The sequence below is a fragment of the Bactrocera tryoni genome, unplaced genomic scaffold (genome assembly GCF_016617805.1).
Source record: "Bactrocera tryoni isolate S06 unplaced genomic scaffold, CSIRO_BtryS06_freeze2 scaffold_11, whole genome shotgun sequence".
Classification (NCBI taxonomy): Eukaryota; Metazoa; Arthropoda; class Insecta; order Diptera; family Tephritidae; genus Bactrocera; species Bactrocera tryoni.
Genome location: NW_024395824.1, coordinates 5,884,074 through 5,906,549, shown reverse-complemented (window position 1 = coordinate 5,906,549; position 22,476 = coordinate 5,884,074). Strand labels below are relative to the sequence as shown.

General features: G+C 34.7%; 1 protein-coding gene across 4 annotated transcripts in view; it reads right to left on the bottom strand.

The window, feature by feature from the left end:
• The window catches only part of LOC120779722 (uncharacterized membrane protein DDB_G0293934), a 188,094-nt gene extending 180,397 nt beyond the window's left edge, over nt 1-7,697 (bottom strand). For 3 of the 4 annotated variants that reach the window (XM_040112088.1, XM_040112089.1, XM_040112087.1), the window contains exon 1: nt 7,428-7,697. The gene's annotated coding sequence lies outside the window, so the exon portion shown is untranslated. The remainder of the gene's footprint in view (nt 1-7,427) is intronic. The other variant, XM_040112091.1, reaches the window with a different exon arrangement.
• Nucleotides 7,698-22,476: the final 14,779 nt, after the last annotated feature.

Sequence of the window (22,476 nt, the reverse complement as noted above, 5' to 3'; positions counted from 1 at the left end):
TCTACCACTAGCTGAAGCATAGTTACAAGACTTGAATGTATCACTACTTTTTTTTACCACCATAGTTTGAATAACTACTTGTTATATGACGCTAGTTCTTGGTGTATTAGCATTTGCGCGGCATATGCTTTCCAAACTTAGGAAGGGGAAATAAACTGCAACAAAATGTGCATCGCCACCTGTAGATTTTTATTATCTTTACACTTCGTGTACTACGTATTTGGTTCTTAAGTAAAAAACAAGTGTGGTCACCGAATGCCTAGGATGCATAAATTGCTATGTACTCGTATGAATGTACTTTGATATGTAATTTCTCCCTCAACGATCTGTTGCTTTTGAAAGTTTTACATATGGTATATATGTAGTAATTATTATTCGTTTGTCGGAAGCAAGTAAATTAAAAAGGTTATTGCTCTATTCATAATAAACAACTTCAACTACTAGTAGCATTGTGTCTAACCTTCATTTCTATACTATTAAATCGTATAGAGATCGCCAATTTATGGAAATACATAGTAAAAGGGATGGTCGCCGATTCAACAGAAAAAGTTTGATAATGTTTATTTTAATTAATTGAAGGGTGATAAAAATATTGATTCGACCTTATCCACTTTTGGCCCAAGTCTATATATAAGATACTGCTTGAAATTCATTCAAAAATCTTAACTGATATTTTCCAATAATTGAATTCCAATCTATGGTTTGTCCGTCCGTAAGCGATAACTTAGGTAAAAATTTAAATAATATTAATGGGACTAGACACACGTGTTCGTTGGTCCGTAGTGTTATTGGACTAGCCCTGCCCTCTAATAGGTCTGTCCGTCCGCAAGCGGTAACTTAAGTAAAAATTTAAATAATATTAATGGGACTAGACACACGTGTTCGTTGGTCCGTAGTGTTATTGGACTAACCCTGCCCTCTAATAGGTTTGATGAACATATCTCACAAATCTCTAAATCAATATCAACAAAACTTGCTAAGAACGAATCCTTGAGTACCTTAGGTGAAATGATTGAAATCTGATGATAACCACGCTCACCTTACATACTCATTAAATAAATACGTCAGAAGCATTAAGAAAGTGTGCAAATTATAATGTGCGTATGGTACCCCCGGAACAACTTAACCAATTTCAACAAAATTGGTTTTACTATAATATCCCATTTGGATATCCGTATATAAGCATATGTCGCAATTTTATATGATTCTTTCACTTCAAGGTATATATATAAATCAAGAACAAATTAAGGCATCCAAATTAAACTTTGCACAAATACTGCTTTAAGATATGCTTTATCTATTGTCGAAATCTGAAAATAAGTTTTCAAGGAGATACTGTACATGGGGACCATAGCGCCTATGGCGGTCTTCGTACAAAAATATCGCTCAATTTGTGGTATATTACTGAAGTCCAAGCCATTTGGTGCCCTCAATGAGACTACTTACATATGTGTTATTAGATAGCCAGGTTTAGTACCTAAAGGATAATAAGAGTTCATCTGGAAATATTAAATAAAACCTTAGTTCTTGCCTTGCCATATTTTGGCTATATCTGCTTCGTTATCTTTCATTTGGTTATACATAGATTTCACTATGTTCTGTGCTTCAAATTGTGACCTCATGGTCGTTTTTAGCGGGCATGATATTATCTAAGCCTCGGATTTGTCAAGATAAACTCCTAACTTGGCCAACTCGTCTGTATTTTCGTTGTCTAAAATGTTTTGGTGATCGGTATCCCAAGTTATAGACAAGTGGAATTGACCTGATAACGAGCAGTTGGTTACGTTTCAAACTCAATATCTATATGACTACATAGACACTTCCAAGGCCAATGCTTCTAATCATGCAACTTTTAACTAAGTATAGTTCTTAACTAGATGAATGATAAATATATTCGAGATACTTTATTTTATGAACTGGTATGTGAGATAGTATTTGCTTAAATTTTTGATTGAAGGGCTTTTTCACTTTTCATAATATAACGCGCGATTTACATATTAGTTCATTTTTCTCTTGTCTACTTGGTTTGAAACTTAGTCGAACGGTTTCAGTCGTTTCTATCCGTTTGATAGTTAAATGATATATTTACAAACGAACCATTGTCTTCAACTACAAAATTGCATTTATAAATAGTACATTCGCTTCTTTCAGTATACATAACGGCACCAGCTGCTTGCGTAGAAGTAGCAGCGCGTATTTATCCCTTCAAATGTTATTATATTAAGGTGGACAATGAGATTTGCTCAGCCGAATTTATAACAGATGAATATTTCAGACCCGACCCGGATATAGACTTCTAGTCCCATGGAAAACGATGAGGGTTCTGAAGAAGAAATTATTCAATCACCATACAAAAATGATGTAACCATTCTTTTGCAACTTTGAATTCCTATTCAAATATGAATATTAATCAATACAAAGCACTAAATAGATTATAATCTCTCTTCACTGAAACAAACAAACAAAAAATATATGTTCAGCTAAAAATTACAGAAGACATGTTTTATGTACATAAGCAAAAATTTTTATGCAAGTAAATAAATAAAACTGTGTATAAATCTATATTTTACAGCTTTTTGAAAAAATGTATGTTTTCATGAAAACTTCTATAACTCGAAGGCTCTCAAACTCGAAGATTTTTTATGGCGCTTTAACACAAATTCCTAATTTTTTTTTTATTTTTAACATGATTTTCTGCAGTGTTGGATATTATCCAAATTGCAACTCTTTATTCAAGATATCAGTTTGCTGATGACGCAATATATAATTTCAATAAAGTTCTTCAAGTTAAAGTTTAAGTTAGTTATGTATTTGTTTTATAAATTGGTGAAATCTTCAAATTAAATAATCGGAATTGTTGACTTTTCAAAAGGTAACATTGTTTTAGATTGTTATAATAGAAAATTGCAATAAGCAATTTTATTTTATTTCGTTTTTACAGTGCCCTTATTAATATTGTACATTGTCTAAACAACAGCGACAGTAAGAACAATTAAAACAAGTAAGGAAGGGCTAAGTTCGGGTGTCACCGAACATTTTATACTCTCGCATGATAAAGTGATAATCGAGATTTCATTATACGTCATTTACATATATTTCAAATACCGTATTTGTGTAAAGTTTTATTCCGCTATCATCATTGGTTCCTAATGTACTATATATTATACAGAGAAGGCATCAGATGGAATTCAAAATAGCGTTATATTGGAGGAAAGCGTGGTTGTGAACCGATTTCACCTTTATTTCGTACATGTCATCAGGGTGTTAAGAAAATATTATATACCGAATTTCATTGAAATCGGTCTAGTAGTTCCTGAGATATGGTTTTTGGTCCATAAGTGGGCGAGGCCACGCCCATTTTCAATTTAAAAAAAAGCCAGTGTGCAGCTTCCTTCTGCCATTTCTTCTGTAAAATTTAGTGTTTCTGACGTTTTTTGTTAGTCCGTTAACGCACTTTTAGTGATTTTCAACATAACCTTTGTATGGGAGGTTGACGTGGTTATTATCCGATTTCTTCCATTTTTGAACTGGATATGGGAATGCCTGAAGAAAACGACTCTGTAGAGTTTGGTTGACATAGCTATAGTAAATTCCGAGATATGTATAAAACACTTAGTAGGGGGCGTAGCCACGCCCACTCTTCCAAAAAAACTACGTCCGAATATGCTCCTTCCTATTGCGATTCTTTGTGCCAAATTTCACTTTAATATCTTTATTTTTTGTGGGCGTGGCAGTGGGCCGATTTTGCCCATTTTCGAACTTAACCTTTTTATGAAGCCAAGAAATACGTGTACCAAGTTTCATTATGATATCTCGATTTTTACTCAAGTTACAGCTTGCACGGGCGGACGGACGGACAGACAGACATCCGGATTTCAACTCTACTCGTCACCCTGATCACTTTGGTATATATAACCGTATATCTGACTGTTTTAGTTTTAGGACTTATAAACAACCGTTATGTGAACAAAACTTTAATACTCTCCTTAGCAACTTTGTTGCGAGAGTATAAAAAAGAGAGTTCCATTCGACAGCTGGGTCAGCATATACATAGTTAAAAACAACTTTTTATGGTCTGAATTCTACTTCAGAGAAAGCTGTAAAATATATGGTGTTGTGAATTGAAGATTTACAGGAAACAAAAAAGCCTATAGATGGGAAGATTATTAAAGAGAAACACTTATAATATACAACCGACTTCAGGAGTTAGAACTATCAGTATCCCATCAGGGAACTAATAAAATTGCTTTCAATGCAATTCATGGATGGCTGACAGGTTTTCTAACAATACTCGATTTTCACAATGTAAAAGTTCAAGGAGAACTGTCATCAGCAGACAAAAATTCTGCAAAAAAACTATTCGGATGAACTAGCAAGAATAATTCAAGAGGGCTGATATACTCCAGATCAAATATTTAATGCCGACGAAACGGCATTGTTTTGGAAGGAAATGTCAAAAAGAACATTCGAAACAAAATCTTAAAAGACGCCTTATGGCTTTAAAGCAGCCAAAGATCGGGTAACCCTCTTGCTTTGCAGTAACACATCTGGCGATGAAATGTTGAATCCACTCTTAATTAACAAATCCCTTATGCCAAGAGTTTTAAAAGGTAAGGATATTAAACAACTTTCAGTTCATTTTATGGCGAATAAAAAGGCATGGATAACGGTTAATCTGTTTAAAGATTGGTTTAGTAATTGTTTTGTTCCCGAATTCCAAAATATATGATACAAAAAGGTTTAGAACTCTAAATACTTTAGCTTGTTGATAATGCACTTAGTCACCCAGTGCTGGTACATCCGAATATTCCGCGTTTTTGCCGCCTAATACCACTTCTCTGATTCAGCCAGTCGATTAGAGTGGTATAGCATCATTTAAAATGTACAACATCAAACGTTAATATTAGATTTAGTTGAAGAAAACAATTTGAATGTTATAGAAGCATGGAAAAAGTTTAATATTTTGCATTACACATGTTTCCTTTGCTATCTAACAGTTGCGGCAAGCAACCTTAAATGCTTGTTGGAAAAACAGTTTACCATCTTTCGTTCAAAGTGGAACTTCAGTGGTGCAAAGATCAGAAATTTGTTCTAAAATTATAGGTCTTTCAAATAGAATACACCCTCTCAAGAAAGTATCGGGAATTCTTCATTTCCTCCTCTCATCTCCCGCTTATATGGAAGACAGGTAATTTTTGTGTTTGTCGAATTTTACAAAATATTTTAACGTTTTTGTATTAAATTTTGTCCAAACACTCAACAAATATCATTGAGCAAACACCGTATTCACCTGATTTAGCTCCATGTGACTTCTGGGTATTCTTTTAACTCAAAGAACCGCCCCGGGGAAACCGTTTTGAGTTAATTGAAGACATCAAAACAAATTCGACGCGAGAGCTGAGGTCGACTGACATAAACAGCTGCTGTAATCACACTGGATGACAGATCGCGCTGATTTTTGGCATCGTAATTAAGGTAATCAGTTGTACCAACCTAGAAAAAAAATTTAACTGCCTTCCATATAAGCGGGAGATTTAAATGAAGAATTCCTGATAAATTCCTTCACAACATCCAAACGGCTGACATTGCTGAATTAATGCAAGAAGATCGTATTTATGATAACGAATTAATTGAAATTATGACTATCAATGAGAATAAAGATGTTGATATCGACGAGGACGAAGGTGAAGGTCGGGTTTTAACGTCTAATTTAATTCGTAAGGGCTTGAAAATCGCTACAAGTTTGGAAGAACATTTTCTTGCTCATGATCCTGACATGGAGTGTGTATTACAATTCCAACGTAGACTTAAATCTTGGGTTGGTGGGTATCAAGAATTATCTAAACAACTGGAGAAACAAAAAAAAAAACAACTTCTTTTAACAGACTTAAAACAAAAAAATCTTATAGAGGCCGCTAATAATGAAGATAGTTCTGCATTAGGACAAAACCCAACAGTTGTGTTAGAAATATCTTCTGGTGACAGTACTATTTTTAAGCTAACGTAAACGTGCGCGATTGTTATCAACTAGCGATGAGTACTCTTGTTTCCTATTTTTTTATTGTTTTGTGTACTTATAGATTGAATTTAAAATGTAAACTAAATTTATTTTCTTGTAAAAAATATGAATTGTTTTGTTTTATTATTACTTAATGGAGTTTAATATCACTTTTTTGCGCATTTTTTAAGAAACTGTTTTATTTTTTTAATTTTACACGATTTTTTAAGGTTGTGGAACAGCACCTCAAATAAACATATGAATCGTGTATTTTTTTACACGATTTTGATTTACATGGTTTTCTTAGGAACGTACCTACCGTGAAAAAAAAGATTTTACTGTATGTATTTTAATATTTTCTATTCTTTCAATATATGTATTTGTGTATATGCATCTGAGAAATTCTCATGCACCTGACCTTGAATTTTTTTTTAAATTTGAGTTTCAATGGTAATACGTAAGCCCTTTTAATTGCTACAATTTGTTTATCTTTGGTGGGAACTCTTATATTTTCCCACCTTCGCATACATTTATTAAGTCTTATATTCAAGACGAATAAAAACTGCAAACAATGCCACGAATAGATAGAGTTAGCTCATGATTATAAACACAGCCATTTGAATTAGTACATATGTATATATTTCCAGTCACACAAGCAACGACATAGTCTATGTTTTAGACTGTTTTAGAAGCATGCTGTATATTCTAATAGGCTATTATTAATCTATAATAATAATGTTGGTTTGAATATTACTAGTTATAGCTATTTCCCCGATAGGAGTTAAAAGGTATAATTTACATTTGTAGTCATAAGGGTAGAACACCGATTAAAAGTTAATATTGGTAACAAGGAAATGTACTATCTAAACTATACAAACATAAAATTATATATTGCACAACTATATCACTTTCTGTATTTATAAATCAAAACCAATTAGTGTGAATGGCTATAGTCCGTTTGTAACCATTTTTTTACCAACCATAATTTGTTACATCCAATGCAAAATTTACAGATGTACATATATAAATTAGAAAAAAATCGATTAAAATAAACTCGTTTTTCAATTAATTTCGATTATTATTATTATGTAAATTTTAATCTGTAAGGTCATTTATGCACATATACATTTTCTTCTCACAAATGACCAAATTAGTTACTGAAACAAAAATTTTACTGATTAGTACGCTAGATATAGAATTTTTGGATACAAAACAATATTATCTTAATTTTTAAATTATAAATAATTTGTGGGATTCATAAGAATCTCAAAAAAACAGTCAATCCCGTTATGTATTTAATGTTTATTTATCCCGAGTGCATTCTTGCTTTGTGAAAATAAAAGAGGTTATCATATCAAAACGAGGCTTTAATATTAAGTAAAACATTATACAATTACGAACAGTTATATAGATTTTAATTGATCCTTACACGATCCGCACTGAAACGACTGAATTTGTTGCACAATGATCGAAGAAATTAATATTTGTAAATCATTATAATATAAATTTGCAATTATATCTATGTATTACATTTATATCACACAAATTTAAAATATTTTTTCTGTCACTCGTTGCTCTCTTAACTGTTGCACAGAGTTTCGTATTGAGATTTTAATTTGAAGAAATAGTTTTTTTTTTTTATTTTATACTTCTGTAAGAAAACAATTTTATTATTCCTGCGCTCCGAAACATCCGCAAACAATAAGATCTCGATTAAAACTACCTTTGCAACAAAAATTATTCTACCTGGTGTAGAGCAGAGCAGTACAAAACAAAGTCAAACCTCGTTACGCTTCGTTCACTCCATACGATCGTTAGTCTGCGGCCGTTCTTTCGCTTATACGTTTGACTCGTTTTGTTTCATTTTAACTAGGATCACAGGCCAGTGGTTGCTTATATGTGTAGCTTAATTTCGATTGGTGTGGAGAGCGCTTCCTCTTGCAGAAATTCAATCCACGCTTTAGTATATACGAATTAATTTACTTTTGAATACATACATATCTACATTTGTATATATATATATGGGCACATAATATATTATATAGATATACTTATATGACTTTGCACAAAACGTAATCAAATTTTATAGTAAATTATTATATTCTGTTTGATTTTAACTTTTGAATATATGTATATACATATGTATGTACATGCTATACGTGGGTATGTGTAATATTGGGTAGTCGAAAAAGTCTTTTCGTATTTATTCAATAGATGTCGTTGTAGTCGTATATCTCCAGTGTCATACCATATAGTGTTTCAAAAGTGAGATTTTAAGCTCCATTTAACCAAAAAAATTTAATTCGGAGAAGTTGAGAAAAAGTTACAGCTGTTCAGAAGTGAAGAAATGAATGAAATTTGTGAAGTTTGTAGAGACACAACAACGGTTTTGATCCATTTAAAAATGGCTGGCTACAAGAAAAAGATCGATGTTTGGGTATTTTATTTATTTATTTATAATAATTCATATAACAAAAAGAGTTTTATTATATAAATACATAAACGCAGCACTGGCTACGAGGCCTTCAGCGTCTTGTAATTATAACTAGGTGAAAAATTCTAATTGCTAAGGGTTAGTAAAGATGTAATTTGCTGAAATATATTTTAACAAATCGTTGGTTTTTAAAAATCTATATACAATCATCACGTTTTTTTCTGAAGGTTCACTTAGTAGTTTTATGAGATCAATGTTGCAGAGTTGTGGGCTGTTGAGTGAAGCATCGGACAGAGTGTGAGTAAGGTGTTTGATAGTAGCAGTGTCCTCATAAAGGGGGCAAATGGATGGGCTTTTACCCGATAGTAAGTGGGCGTGTGTTATGATAGTGTGTCCAATCCTTAATCGAGTATATGTCTTCATTGCGCTAGTTGGAACTGTTGACGAGTAGATTATACGATTTCTGGCTGGGTTTATGACCGCGTAGTGATGTTTAAATGTTTTCCATTCGTTTGCGTTTTTTTGATGCCTTTTGTGCTTAATAAGGTTAAGAATGTCTTGCTTGGATGAGACGTAGTATGTTAAGGCAGGAGTCCGGGCTACATTTTTCGCAGCGAGGTCTGCAAAGTGGTTGCCTGTAATACCAGTATGGCCAGGGATCCACATTACTTGGATTTTCTGAGGGGTACCAATGACCGCGTATCTGATTACTTCTATTATGGGATTGCGATTGGAAGGAGACGTTATTGCAGACATACACGATTTGCTGTCTGTACAGATGAGGAACTTTCCTTTAGTCTTTTTTGCGTAATTAACTGCATGAAGGATAGCAGATCCTTCAGCGGTAATCTGCGGTAATTTGGGTATTAGAAGAACTGTCTGTAATAAATTCTTTACTGAAACGAAATGAAATGAAACCATTTCTGAAACGAATTGTAACAGGATACGAAAAGTGGTGAAATACGACAATAATGTGCGGATTGACGCCTCGAAAGGTTATGCTGAGTGTTTGGTGGGATCAGTGGCGTAGCTACAACTTCGGGCGACCGGGGCCCCCCTTTATCTACCTACTTACAAGTTTCATGAGGTGGTTCGAACAAAAGTGAATTTTTACAAAATATCTTCGATATTAAGTATATAAAATTTAGGAACTAGAAGCCACGCAAATTCTGAAGTTACAAAATTCTCACAAAACGGTTTTTGAGGAAATTCATAGTAAATTTAGAAGACATTTTATTAATATAGAAAAAATAGAAAAAACCCATTTTCGCCCAATATCTTGTACACTTTTGACACAATTTGCAGGAGTTTTTGCCCGAATTGGAGTTTTTAAATACCATTTTGGAAAATTTTGAGTAACAAATACTTTTGTTACAACAAAAGTATTTCTTACATTCAAAGCATAGGGTAACTGTGAGAGTGACACGTCGCTAGACAAAGCTAGAAAAGTGCATCTTTAAGTTCTATCACTATTTTTAAGAAAGATATAGATATAAGACAAATTCAAAGACTGAAGAGTATTCGAGTAAAAATTAATATTTTTCATTGTTATTAAGATTATTTCATTGTGAGTGTACAACTCTTTATCTTTTATAATAAATTTTGTAAAAAAAATTTGTTGAAGTATTTTTCTGAATATTAAAAAACAGCGAAGATCGTTTTGCCGCCCCCAAGACGTTGCGCCGGGGCGACGGCCCCCTTCGAATGGCAAAAAGTTGTCGACCAAATTGGTACATATTTGGTTCATTAAAGTTGATTATAAATACAAAAAAAAAAAAAAATAAGTTGAAGTATGATTACAAATACGAAAAGACTCCGACTATATAGAATACTAAACCAGTTACTCTCTGGGAGCATCAGATCATAGTATTAAAATTTGTCTAAGAGTCTATTTTCTAAAATAAGCAATGTTATGTGTATCTTGATTTTTAAATACTCGAGTCCTATTCATCACGGCCTAAATCTAGAAACCGCACATGCAAAGTACTATTACTATCTTCAAGCAATTGAACAATACTGTTTGTATAAAGTAATATGTAGTAAGTTTATCTCTCATACTATTGCAAATAAATTAGTAAATGTAAAAGGAATACATTTCGCACTTTGGTAAGCAGGATTTACGCACAGTAAATGACGTTAGGATGGAGTCATGTGTAGAAGTTCACGCAAGTGAGGAAAGTTCTCTGATCGCCATTCACTTGGGAGTGGTCCAAAATTATTCTTTTACATATGGCTCAAGCAGCTCACGACTTCCTATCATTGACCAAGTATCCTCTGGGTAGCCTTAGAACATCCGTTTGAAAGCGAGATCAAGTGTGAAGGCGAAACATCCCCTACAAAGGGTTGTGCGCTGGGTTTGGGACCCGCTACGTAAAAAATGCCCCCAATGAACAGTAAGTCGGCTATAACCGCGTAAGCAGTTTCTACGCCAGTAATAGCCGAAACAGCTAAAAACGCTACTCCCTTCCTCAGTTGCCTTCCTTAGTGAGCAAAATGTGTCAAAAGTTGAGCCCGTGGTAAAAACGGAGAAATCAGTCATCTTTGTTTGTTTTCATTTGAACAATGTTGCCATTGCTCAATAAGCATTTTTTCATAATATAAAATATCAAAACTGAAAACAAACTATTAAAAATAGTTTATATACTTATAAATAATATCATTCGACTGTGATTTTGAGTTAGTTTATGAAAATTTCAAACATATTGAAGACAACTTTTATAATGACTATATATATCGAGATTGGCAACCCTGTGTTGTGAGAGAGCAATCAGCTAACACGTTTCTACGGCAAAAATCCAAATTCCGTCGATTCCTACGGCCATCTATATACGATGATGGTGCGTTAAAATCGGCTATCTTTATCGATTGTCCAGTGAGAACTTCATGACATTTCATTGATTGGAAGTGAAGTTATTGCGTTTTAAGTGTCAGTATGTTTGAGTTATCGGTGCGAAAATGAGCTTCGAACAAAGAGCCATCATTAAACATTGTTTTAAAATTGGTAAAACTCTTACCGAAACGTTTTAATTGATGAGGCAAGTTTATGGCGATGATTGCCTATCCCGTAAAAGAGTGCAAGAGTGGTTTCAACATTTTCAAAGTGGTCGTGAGGACATAAATGACGATCAACATGTGGGCCAATCAAAATCCGTGATCACCGGAAATTCCATCGAAACTGTGCGTGAATTCATCAAAAATCAGCTGAAATCATCATAGAAATTCATGGAAATGGAATTGAACATCTCCAAAACATCGATTTACCGCATTTTAACCAAACATTTGGGCTTACGAAAGGTGTGTGCACGGTTTGTTCCGCATAAATTGACTGACGACCAAAAATTGCTCAGAATCCAAAATTCGAAAGACATCATTAAAGAGGTCAAAAACTTCCTTTACATTATTGTGACTGGTGACGAAACGTGGTGTTTCCAATATGATCTCGAAACGAAACGCCAGAGTGTTGAATAGAAGGCACCGGACGAGCCGAAACCCAAAAAATTGCGCATGGAGAAGTCTAAAGTGGAGCCAATGCTGATTTGTTTTTATGATTCCAAGGGTATTGTCCACAAAGAATTTGTTCCACCGGCCAAAACGTTAATATGGTATTCTACCTTGGAGTTTTGAAGGTTTGGAAGGTACTCGACGTGCTCGGCCCGAATATCGCGAAGATGAAAGTTGGGGTTTGTTGTGGCGATCGACGCTTGTGACCGATTATTTGACCAAAAATCACATTTTAACCATGAACCACTCCCCGTATTCACCTGATATGACACCGTGCGAATTCGTCCTTTTCGGAAAAATGCATTTGCCCATAAAAAGAAAACGTTATGCAGACGTAGAGGCCATTCAAAAGGCTTACACCGGCATACTGGCGGCCATACCGGCCAACGAGCTAAAACACTCGTTCGACATGCTTTTGGACCGTGCAAAAAGCTATATTAAAGCAGAAGGAGACTATTTTGAATAAAATTAAATGATTTTGCCGAAAAACACATTTGTCCTGTTTAGTTTGGAACGATCCTTGTACATTATTATAATATAAACAACATGTGAGTGCCGAAATAAATAGTACAAGTGATTGAAACTACATACAAACATATAACAGCTATGTCGACGCAAAATGTGTCCAATGCATATGCAGAATTGCAAAGCTGACATTGAAAGACATAGAAATGGAATATTAATGGAGGCTTGTTTGTGTAGGTATGTTTTAAATTCCTACTGGGTAGATACTTAGATTGCCTTTTATATTTCGGGATTAGAGAACAAAAAAAAGAGAACCGTACCTTCGATAAACACTTGATGGAGCTTTTCGCCAAAAATTTAATTAAGTTCATGAGATAATCTACTTCGAATCTTGTGAAAAATAATCACGTCAACGTGTTTGCAATTTAATTCCATTTTTTGACAAAGATGAATATTTCAAGTTATTTTAAACAACACCAGTAGCGGCCGTATTTCGAATCGTTTTAAGTACTCCAAATATAAAGGCAACCTACGTACTGTACTGTAGAAACACCTTCATATTTAAATATTATTAAAGTTACCGATTTATCGGTAAGAAATAAGAAAGTGATTTCATATTTCTTTGAATAACTGTTAGTTACCATAAATTTTACACTGCTTAGAACGTGTTAATTCTTGTAACATTCACTTTTGATTACACTAGTTTATAGTACATTTGTTGCCGAAGAAATTTTAGCTGTTGCTGACTCCTTATAATATGCTAGTTCCAGAAATATAATTTAAATATTTTTATCAGCTCTAGTTTCAGAGTTTCAGCCATGTAGGTATTACACAGAAAAAAAACTGTATTTATTAAGAAAAATTTTATTAAGAAAAATAATTAATCATTAAGTTCTAATAAACTTCGTTTTAAAGCTCTTCTCCGATGTGTAGACTTTGGAAAATGACGTATTAGAGACCAACAATAGTCAGACATCATATTTCTATCCCAGAAACCCTGATAACGCTCTTCCATGACGCGTAAGTCTTGATGTATACGCTCTCCCTGCTCTTCGCTCATATCTCCTAAATTTTCCGGAAACCTCTCTAGGTGACTATGGAGGAAGTGGAGTTTTATACTCATGTTGCATCCCATATTTTTTAATTGTAGCAGAAGGTCTTCTACAAGTTCAATATAATTTTCAGATTTTTTATTTCCGAGAAAATTCTACATCACAGATACCAATGCTGTCCAAGCCTTCAGTTCTGACTCAGTCATAGAATTTCTAAATTGAGTATCTTTCGTAAGTTGTCTGACTTGGAGGCCATCAAAAATTCCGGCTTTAATCTTTTCCATAGTGAGCTGAGGGAATTTTTGGCAAATATAAGAAAAGCAGTTCCCATCTTTATCTAGTGCTTTTACAAACTGTTTCATGATGCCCAGTTTTATATGTAATGGTGGAAGGATAATTTTGTTACGAGCTACTAATGAATTGTGGGCTATATTGTGCTTTCCAGGCTCCATTTTTTCTCTCAAGGGCCAGTTTTTCTCACCCAATGCTGTTGTTTAGCTCTACTGTCCCAAAGACATATGTATAAAACAGGGAAACTTGGTACAACCACTTTGTTGACCGAGAAGAATGTTGACCATTTTTAAATCGACACAAATTTGCCACTCATGGTCTTTGTATTTTATTTTGTTCAAGACTAGCGAAATGTTACAATATTCCTCCTTTAACTTTGTACTGTGGGCAATAGGTACCCCAGCATATTTATTTCCATTATGTAATAGAATACATTTAAGGCTACGTTTTGAGCTGTCAATGAATAAACGCCAGTCGTTTGGTTCGAATCGCTCCAAGCCCATTTTTACCAACAAGTTTTTGATATCTGAACAAAAGGTAATGCTGTTTTCTTCGGAAAAATAACGCCGTAATTCTGCATCTCTTTCACGATAAAAACTTATTTTAGTATCCGAGGATAACAATTTTTTTTTATACTCTCGCAACAAGTCGCTAAGGAGAGTATTATAGTTTTGTTCACATAACGGTTGTTTGTAAGTCCTAAAACTAAAAGAGTCAGATATACGGTTATATATACCAAAGTGATCAGGGTGACGAGTAGAGTTGAAATCCGGATGTCTGTCTGTCCGTCCGTCCGCCCGTGCAAGCTGTAACTTGAGTAAAAATTGAGATATCATAATGAAACTTAGTACACGTATTGCTTGGCTCCATAAGAAAGTTAAGTTCGAAGATGGGCAAAATCGGCCCACTGCCACGCCCACAAAATGGCGAAAACCGAAAACCTATAAAGTGTCATAACTAAGCCATAAATAAAGATATTAAAGTGAAATTTGGCACAAGGGATTGCATTAGGGAGGGGCATATTTGGACGTAATTTTTTGGAAAAGTGGGCGTGGCCCCGCCCCCTACTAAGTTTTTTATACATATCTCGGAATTTACTATAGCTATGTCAACCAAACTCTACAGAGTCGTTTTCTTCAGGCATTCCCATATACAGTTCAAAAATGGAAGAAATCGGATAATAACCACGTCAACCTCCCATACAAAGGTTATGTTGAAAATCACTAAAAGTGCGTTAACCGACTAATAAAAAACGTCAGAAACACTAAATTTTACGGAAGAAATGGCAGAAGGAAGCTGCACCCAGGTTTTTTTTTTAAATTGAAAATGGGCGTGGCGTCGCCCACTTATGGACCAAAAACCATATCTTAGGAATTACTAGACCGATTTCAATGAAATTCGGTATATAATATTTTCTTAATATCCTGATGACATGTACGAAATATGGGTGAAATCGGTTCACAACCACGCCTTCTTCCAATATAACGCCATTTTGAGTTCCATCTGATGCCTTCTCTGTATAATAATGGGTTGTCAAAAAAGTCTTGCGATATTTTTATTGAATTTTTTTTTATTGAAATTGAAATGAATTTTTGATGACTCATGCCCAAGAGCTAGGACCGATGCTACGGCTGCTACTATGCCGGTCTCTTCAATTCAGCGATTTTATCGCAATTTTCGACGACAGGTCTTCCGGAGCGTGGCGCATCTTCGACCACCTCTACACCAGAACGAAAACGTTGAAACCATCGTTGTAAACTGTATCGGGTCCATAAACTGCACAAATTTTATTGGCGGCTTGAGATGCATTTTTGCCTTTATTGTAGTAGTACTGTAAAATATGCCGTATTTTCTCTTTATTTTTCTCCGTGTTTGCGACGCTATAACTCACGAACGACTTAAAAGAAACGACAATCAATCAAACAAGTGTTAACGCGAGCTTTCCAAAAAGGTATAGCATGACCCGATGCGACGAATAAAACTAGAACTACGCGCTTTCAGCGCTAACTAGCGAAAATACCGCAAGACTTTTTTGACAACCTAATATATGCATTAGGAACCAAAGATGGTAGCGGAATAAAACTTTACACAAATACGGTATTTGAAAAATATGTAAATGACGGATAATGAAATCTCGATTATCACTTGATCATGCGAGAGTATAAAATGTTCGGTGACACCCGAACTTAGCTCTTCCTTACTTGTTGTTAATATACTTGCACATAATTTAATTAGCAATATAAAGCTGCTTACCTCTGATGCTGCAAACGCAAAGGAGGCGGCAGACTTCAAGCGACATCTGTCAAAAAATAGCAAAAATCGGCCATTTTTGAGCAGCATTGCCTACTCAAATTTGGTAAATTCAGCTAAAAGCACGAAATTCTTGTGCATTACAAACTTGCATTAGCATGGGACAAATGCGCAAGTAAAGGTAAATTAAGCCCTCTAATGCATATTAGCGCTGTCGTCTGTCAGGGCAATAACATACATATCAGATTAGCCAAGTCCACCGTAATCACTGTGTTCTACATGTTCGGTACATGGAGGCTTGAAAAGTAATTTTCCGATTTGACAATTTTTAAACATGTATAGGGTACCTTAAAGCCCTTAAAGCAGTATTTGTGCAAAGTTGAATTCCGAAACCTTTAATTCTTATTGGTTTATATACTGTTAAGTGAAAGAATCATAAGGAATTAAAAATTGCGTCATATGGGAGTAGGCGTAGTTGTAGACTAATGTCGCACTGTAATATATGAACGTCATGATAATCTTATGTTATTTGGTTAAAATTGCTCGGATAGGTCCGGAGATAGTTGATTTGACCTAACGGTGGTTCAATTCTGACAACGTCCGTACCCTCTTGATAAGGAATTTTAATGCTTCTGGCATATATACATATTTCCGATTTCATCCATACACATCGGAGGAACCGAAGGAGCGATTTATACTCAGCGAAACGAATAGAAAATCACCCAGACTTAAATTCTTCTCATCATACCCATAATTATAGAAGATTTTTTATGATTTTGAAGAAGAATTTCGTGGAAGAATATAAAAATTGTAAAAACTATTTTTAACTGTTTGAAGTTTCATTATGAATCGACTTAGAAAAAAATTATAACACGCCTTTTTGTAGACCAGTAAACTCTTTTCAAAAAAAGTTTTCGTTTCCACAATAATTTGTTCATTTAATTTGCCAAAAACAACCTAAAAAAAATAACCATAAAAATAAATAAATAAATTTTCGTTTCCACAATAATTTGTTCAATTAATTTGCCAAAAACAACCTAAAAAAATAACCATAAAAATGTCAAAATCGAACCACAATTTTTGCAGTCCTCAGAAATCGACTATGTGGATTCCATATTAACCCTAGATTCTACCATATATACAATACTTATAACGATTTTCGTTATTTTAGTGAAAAAGCCAAATTGTTATCTATTAAAGTTTTCAACTTCAATTTTACCTAACCAGTTGCTACAGAGTATTATAGTTTAGTTCACCTAACGGCTGTATGTATTCATCTTCTTCTTGATTGGTGTAGAGACCGCTTACGCGATTATAGCCGAGTTAACAACAGCGCGCAAGTCGTTTCTTCTTTCCGCTACGTGGCGCCAATTGGATATTCCAAGCGAAGCCAGGTCCTTCTCCACTTGGTCCTTCCAACGGAGTGGAGGTCTTCCTCTTCCTCTGCTTCCCCCGGCGGGTACTGCGTCGAAAACTTTCAGAGCTGGAGTGTTTTCGTCCTTCCGGACAACATGACCTAGCCAGCGTAGCCAATGTTTTTTAATTCGCTGAAAAATGTCAATGTCGTCGTATATCTCATACAGCTCATCGTTCCATCGACTGCGATATTCGCCGTGGCCAATTCGCAAAGGACCATAAATCTTTCGCAGAACTTTTCTCTCGAAAAATCGTAATGTCGATTCATCGGTTGCTGTCATCGTCCAAGCCTCTGCACCATATAGCTGGACGGGAATTATGAGCGACTTATAGAGTTTGGCTTTTGTTCGAAGAGAGAGGTCTTTACTTTTCAATTGCCTACTCAGTCAGAAGTAGCACCTGTTGGCAAGATCAATCCTGCGTTGGATTACCGGGCTAACATTGTTGGTGGTGTTAATACTGGTGTTAATACTGGATATCAACATCATCGGCATACGCCAGGAGCTGTACACTCTTATAGAAGATGGTACCTTCTCTATTTAGTTCTGCAGCTCGAACACTTTTTTCCAGCAGCAGATTGAAGAAGTCGCACGATAGGGAGTCGCCTTGTCTGAAACCTTGTTTGGTTTCGAATGGCTCGGGGAGGTCCTTCCCGATCCTGACGGAGCTTTTCGTGTTGCTCAACGTCAGTTTACACAGCCGTATTAGTTTTGCGGGGATACCAAATTCAGACATCGCGGCATAAATGCAGCTCCTTTTCGTGCTGTCGAAAGCAGCTTTGAAATCGACGAAGAGGTGGTGTGTGCCGATTCTCCTTTCACGGGTCTTTTCCAAGATTTGGGGCATGGTGAATATCTGGTCGGTTGTTGATTTGCCGGGTCTAAAGACACACTGATAAGGTCTAATCAGTTTGTTGACGGTGGGCTTTAATCTTTCACACAATTATGAAAAGGGGGGTCTCTCATCCGAGGCAGTTGGTAATCTTTCATAGGGGGGGTATGTATTACCTTAAACTAAATGAGATGGATGTAGGATTATATTTATACATACATATGTATAAGTGATCAGGACGACGAGAAAAGTTCGTGCGTGCAAGCTGTAACTTGAGTAAAAATTGAGATATCTCGATGAAACTTGATATGTGGGTTCCTTAGTACAAAAAAAAGGTGCGTGGAGTCCCTACGCGCGGATGAAGTTATACTTCTTAGTGATATTCCAAGAAATGCATATCATTTTGTATGAAAGAGAACTAGAAAACTTAAATTCACATTTTATAAATTTATTGTAATTTATTATCTCCCCGATCATGTCTTTGCCAACAAGTCGTCTTTTCGCGACGATGGCAAAAGCTAAAAATCATAAATTGAACAACTTTCTGGTGCTTCTCGCAAAAATCTGCGTCGATATGTATTCACGATCATACGTATACATACATACATATTTACGCATGTTTGTAGGCGAAGCTGCTACAGCGGCAAGGGGTGACAATCGGCGGCCATTACTTTACTTAGCCATAGAAATTCTATTGCTACGAATATGGAAATGACAACGAAATAAAGCAAATATGCATATTTCTAAAGGTCATTAATTTCTTTGAAGCAATGAATGATCCTGAAAAGTATAGTCTTAACTTTTCAACGGCCAACGCAGAGTATTTCAACCAAAAGGAATTCATTCATTAAAATCACCACTCAGAAGTCGTTTTATCCGTTGTAAGCGAACGATTTTCGAAGAAACATCATTTCTAATATGCCACTGAAGACTAACTACAGAAATAATCCTGTAAAGTATAGCGGCCAACGCAGGGTATTTCAATAAAAGGGTACATACAACAGTTGAGAATTCGCATAAATGAAAGACAAAGGAAAGAAAAAGGAGTATAACTTCAATAATGAACAAGCATACAAACATACATATGCGCAGCAGCAGCAAGGAAAGAGGTAACAATCGGCGATCCATTGAATATTTCTTTCATGCATAACCAAACCATAATTAGGACAACGCAATTCAAGTGTCAATGGTGGTGTTAGTGGTAAGCGCTTCACGTAGGTTCGAATCCCAACAGAATTTATTTTAAATTGAATATGTCACCAACCAAAAATTGAAACATTGTTCTACAAAAACAACAACAGCATAAGCATGGCAACATTGTGTTGTTGGTAGAAAAGCCGAGCTGTGCCGAAAGAAACAAACAAGCGATCGCCGATTGTCACCGCTTCGCTTGCTGCTCGAACATCTTCGCAGACAAATTTGCGTAGATTCATATTGAGCAAGTTTGCGCAACCTGAATCTATCGCAACCTTTTCCGAACTCGTATAAGAAGTATAACTTCAAAAATTTTGAGTTCGTAGATGAGCGTAATGTCACGCCCACAAATCGCCATTAACGGAAAACACATAAAGTGCCATAACTAATAACTGTAATTTGGTACAGAGTATCCCAGTAGCAAGGGGCACCTCTGGATGATTTTTTTTTTTAATTTGGCGTAGCCCCGCCCTCTAACAAGTTTAATGTACATATTTCCTAACAAATAACAAAATTTGCTGGGTACGAATCTTATAAGAACTTTTATCGACAGTGTGAAAATGGATGAAATTGGAGGATAACCCTGCTCACTCCCCATATAACGGTACTGTTAAAAACTTCAAAAAGTCGATAAATCAATAACTAAATATGCCAGAAACATTAAACATTATTTTGCCACAGAGATGGTATGAGATAGACTTACGGGAGCCGGGGTGAAAATCTCATATCTGGGAAAGGTCCACCTAATTTCAACAAAATTTAGCACGTGGCATTTTTCTTATGTCATAGTGTGAAAATGGACGAAATCGAACAACAACCACGCCTACCTCCCATATAGCACAAATCAAGAAGCGATTAATATAACGGGATAAAACTTTGCATGAATAATGTCTTTAGTATGTGCCACATTATGACCAAAAATTGTTTAAATCCAATAAAAAACTGTTTAAGTCTAGCCCCTATACAAAGATACTGAATTTTTTGTCCTCCTACCTCTTTTAAGGGGTTAGAGGTAGGCAGAATTTTCAAAAAATAAATTTGTTTTTTTTTACATTTTCGTTAAGTGTAATATCTTAAAAATATTATCTGAAAATTTCACGTTGATCCGATAATTAGTTTTTGAGTTATTCGAGCAATAACAAAGAGAGCGGGCACTTCAAAGCGGTACTGTGAAACTTTAAGCGCGTTTTTCTCAAAACTATGTTTATTGAACTGGTGACAACTGTAACTCGAAAACCGCTCAGTAGATTTTAGTGATAATATATTTATACAGCTTTTAGAATTCATAATAAACTCGGGCCTGATCGATGGATTTTTTTTTCAAAACTTTCGATTTTTTAAGACCAAATTTAGACCATTTTGTTAATTTATGAAAAAAATGCTTCGATCAGGCCCGAGTTTATCTATTTATAAAACTAATTTTTTTTGTCCGATCGATTTTAGATGAATCTCCAAGGACTTATGGTTGTCACCGCAAATACCTTTTTTGGCACTGGGTCAACACAAACAACTATATCTTTGGAAATTAAATTTTTTGTTGAAATTTTCGTGACTTCAAGTCAGCACATTCTACTATAATGCCATATTACTACTTTTGTAAAATTACACGATTTAATAGCAAAACAAATACTGAAAATTCTCATCGTGCTTCTGACTACTTCTAACCCCTTAAAACGTATGGAGCATCGATCGTTGCGCTTATGCTTTTCTTGCGGCACAGATGTCGGGAGTTTACGAGCGCACTGCGCAACGATCGATGCTCCATACGTTTTAAGAGAGGTAGGAGGACAAAAAATTCAATATCTTTGGAATAGCATGAATGAACAAAATTTTTTTAATAGATTATTAAAGGTGAATATTTTACGCGTTGTGTCACATACTTTTCAATTTTTTTTAGCGTGAAGAACACTTAAAAAATTTAAATTGTTTAACAAAACATTATGTAAAATATTATTATTTAAACAAATGGATCACGAAAAAATATTTTTGATTTAGCACGAACATTTTTCTTTGACTTCACAAAATTTCATCGATTTATCTCCAGTAGTTTATGAGAAAATAATTTTTCAATTTTATCGTCCTCTAAATTTCAACCGTCAATGACTTTACCAAAAAAAAAGAATTTTAACGAAATATTTATATCACGGAATATGCCTCTGGTCCACTTCCTAATGAATCGGAGATTTTTCGAAATTTTCATGGACCTTTTGACGTGGTTTGACCCATAAGTTATATGACATAATTTTACTAGAGTTTGTTATTCTGTAGAATTATTTAGATATAGTCGATTACACCGTTACAAGTTATCCCTTTATTGATATCAGAAAATTATCTATACTATATGTGTTTTTATAGGATCATATACATTAGGGTGTGCCATTTTGAGGCAACCTTTTTTTTCAACTGAAAAACAGGCTCAAAACTTTCGAAATGTGTAAAAAAAAGTCACTCAAAGATGAGCTTTTAATATTAATATTAATATTAAGAGGTGCCTCTTTCAAATTTTCTGTTTTCCATATAAATTACATGGAAAAAAAATCGTTTTTTTTTGTGGTGGTTATTCTGCGGAGGTTATTATATGTTCACGCGATGGCTGCCAGTTGGGATGGTAAACTCGATTCCGATTCTACTCGAAAATTGAGATTTCTCGTAAAATAATCGATTTTTCAGAATCGATCTTCTGTAGTCGAAGTCGATTAAGAATCGATTCTTGACATCGATTCGTAAAAATCAACGGATAAAATTTGGTTATTTAAAAAAAAAACAATTTTTTACTTTTCAGTTTTATAGCGCAACAAAAAAATATTTTAAATCGGAAAACTCCTAGTTTTGTAAGAAATTTACTCTATAAAAAAGGACACATTTTTATTCTGATTTTATTTGTTTGAATTTTTTAATTGGTTTTATTTTTACGTTGTTTTTGACTATAAATATTTCGTAAATGGTTAACTTAATCGAAAATTTTTTCAGAGTACATTTTCCTATCAATAAATTTTTCAGAGTACGAAGCGAAATAAAATTCCCTTTTTTACCCACCTTATTAT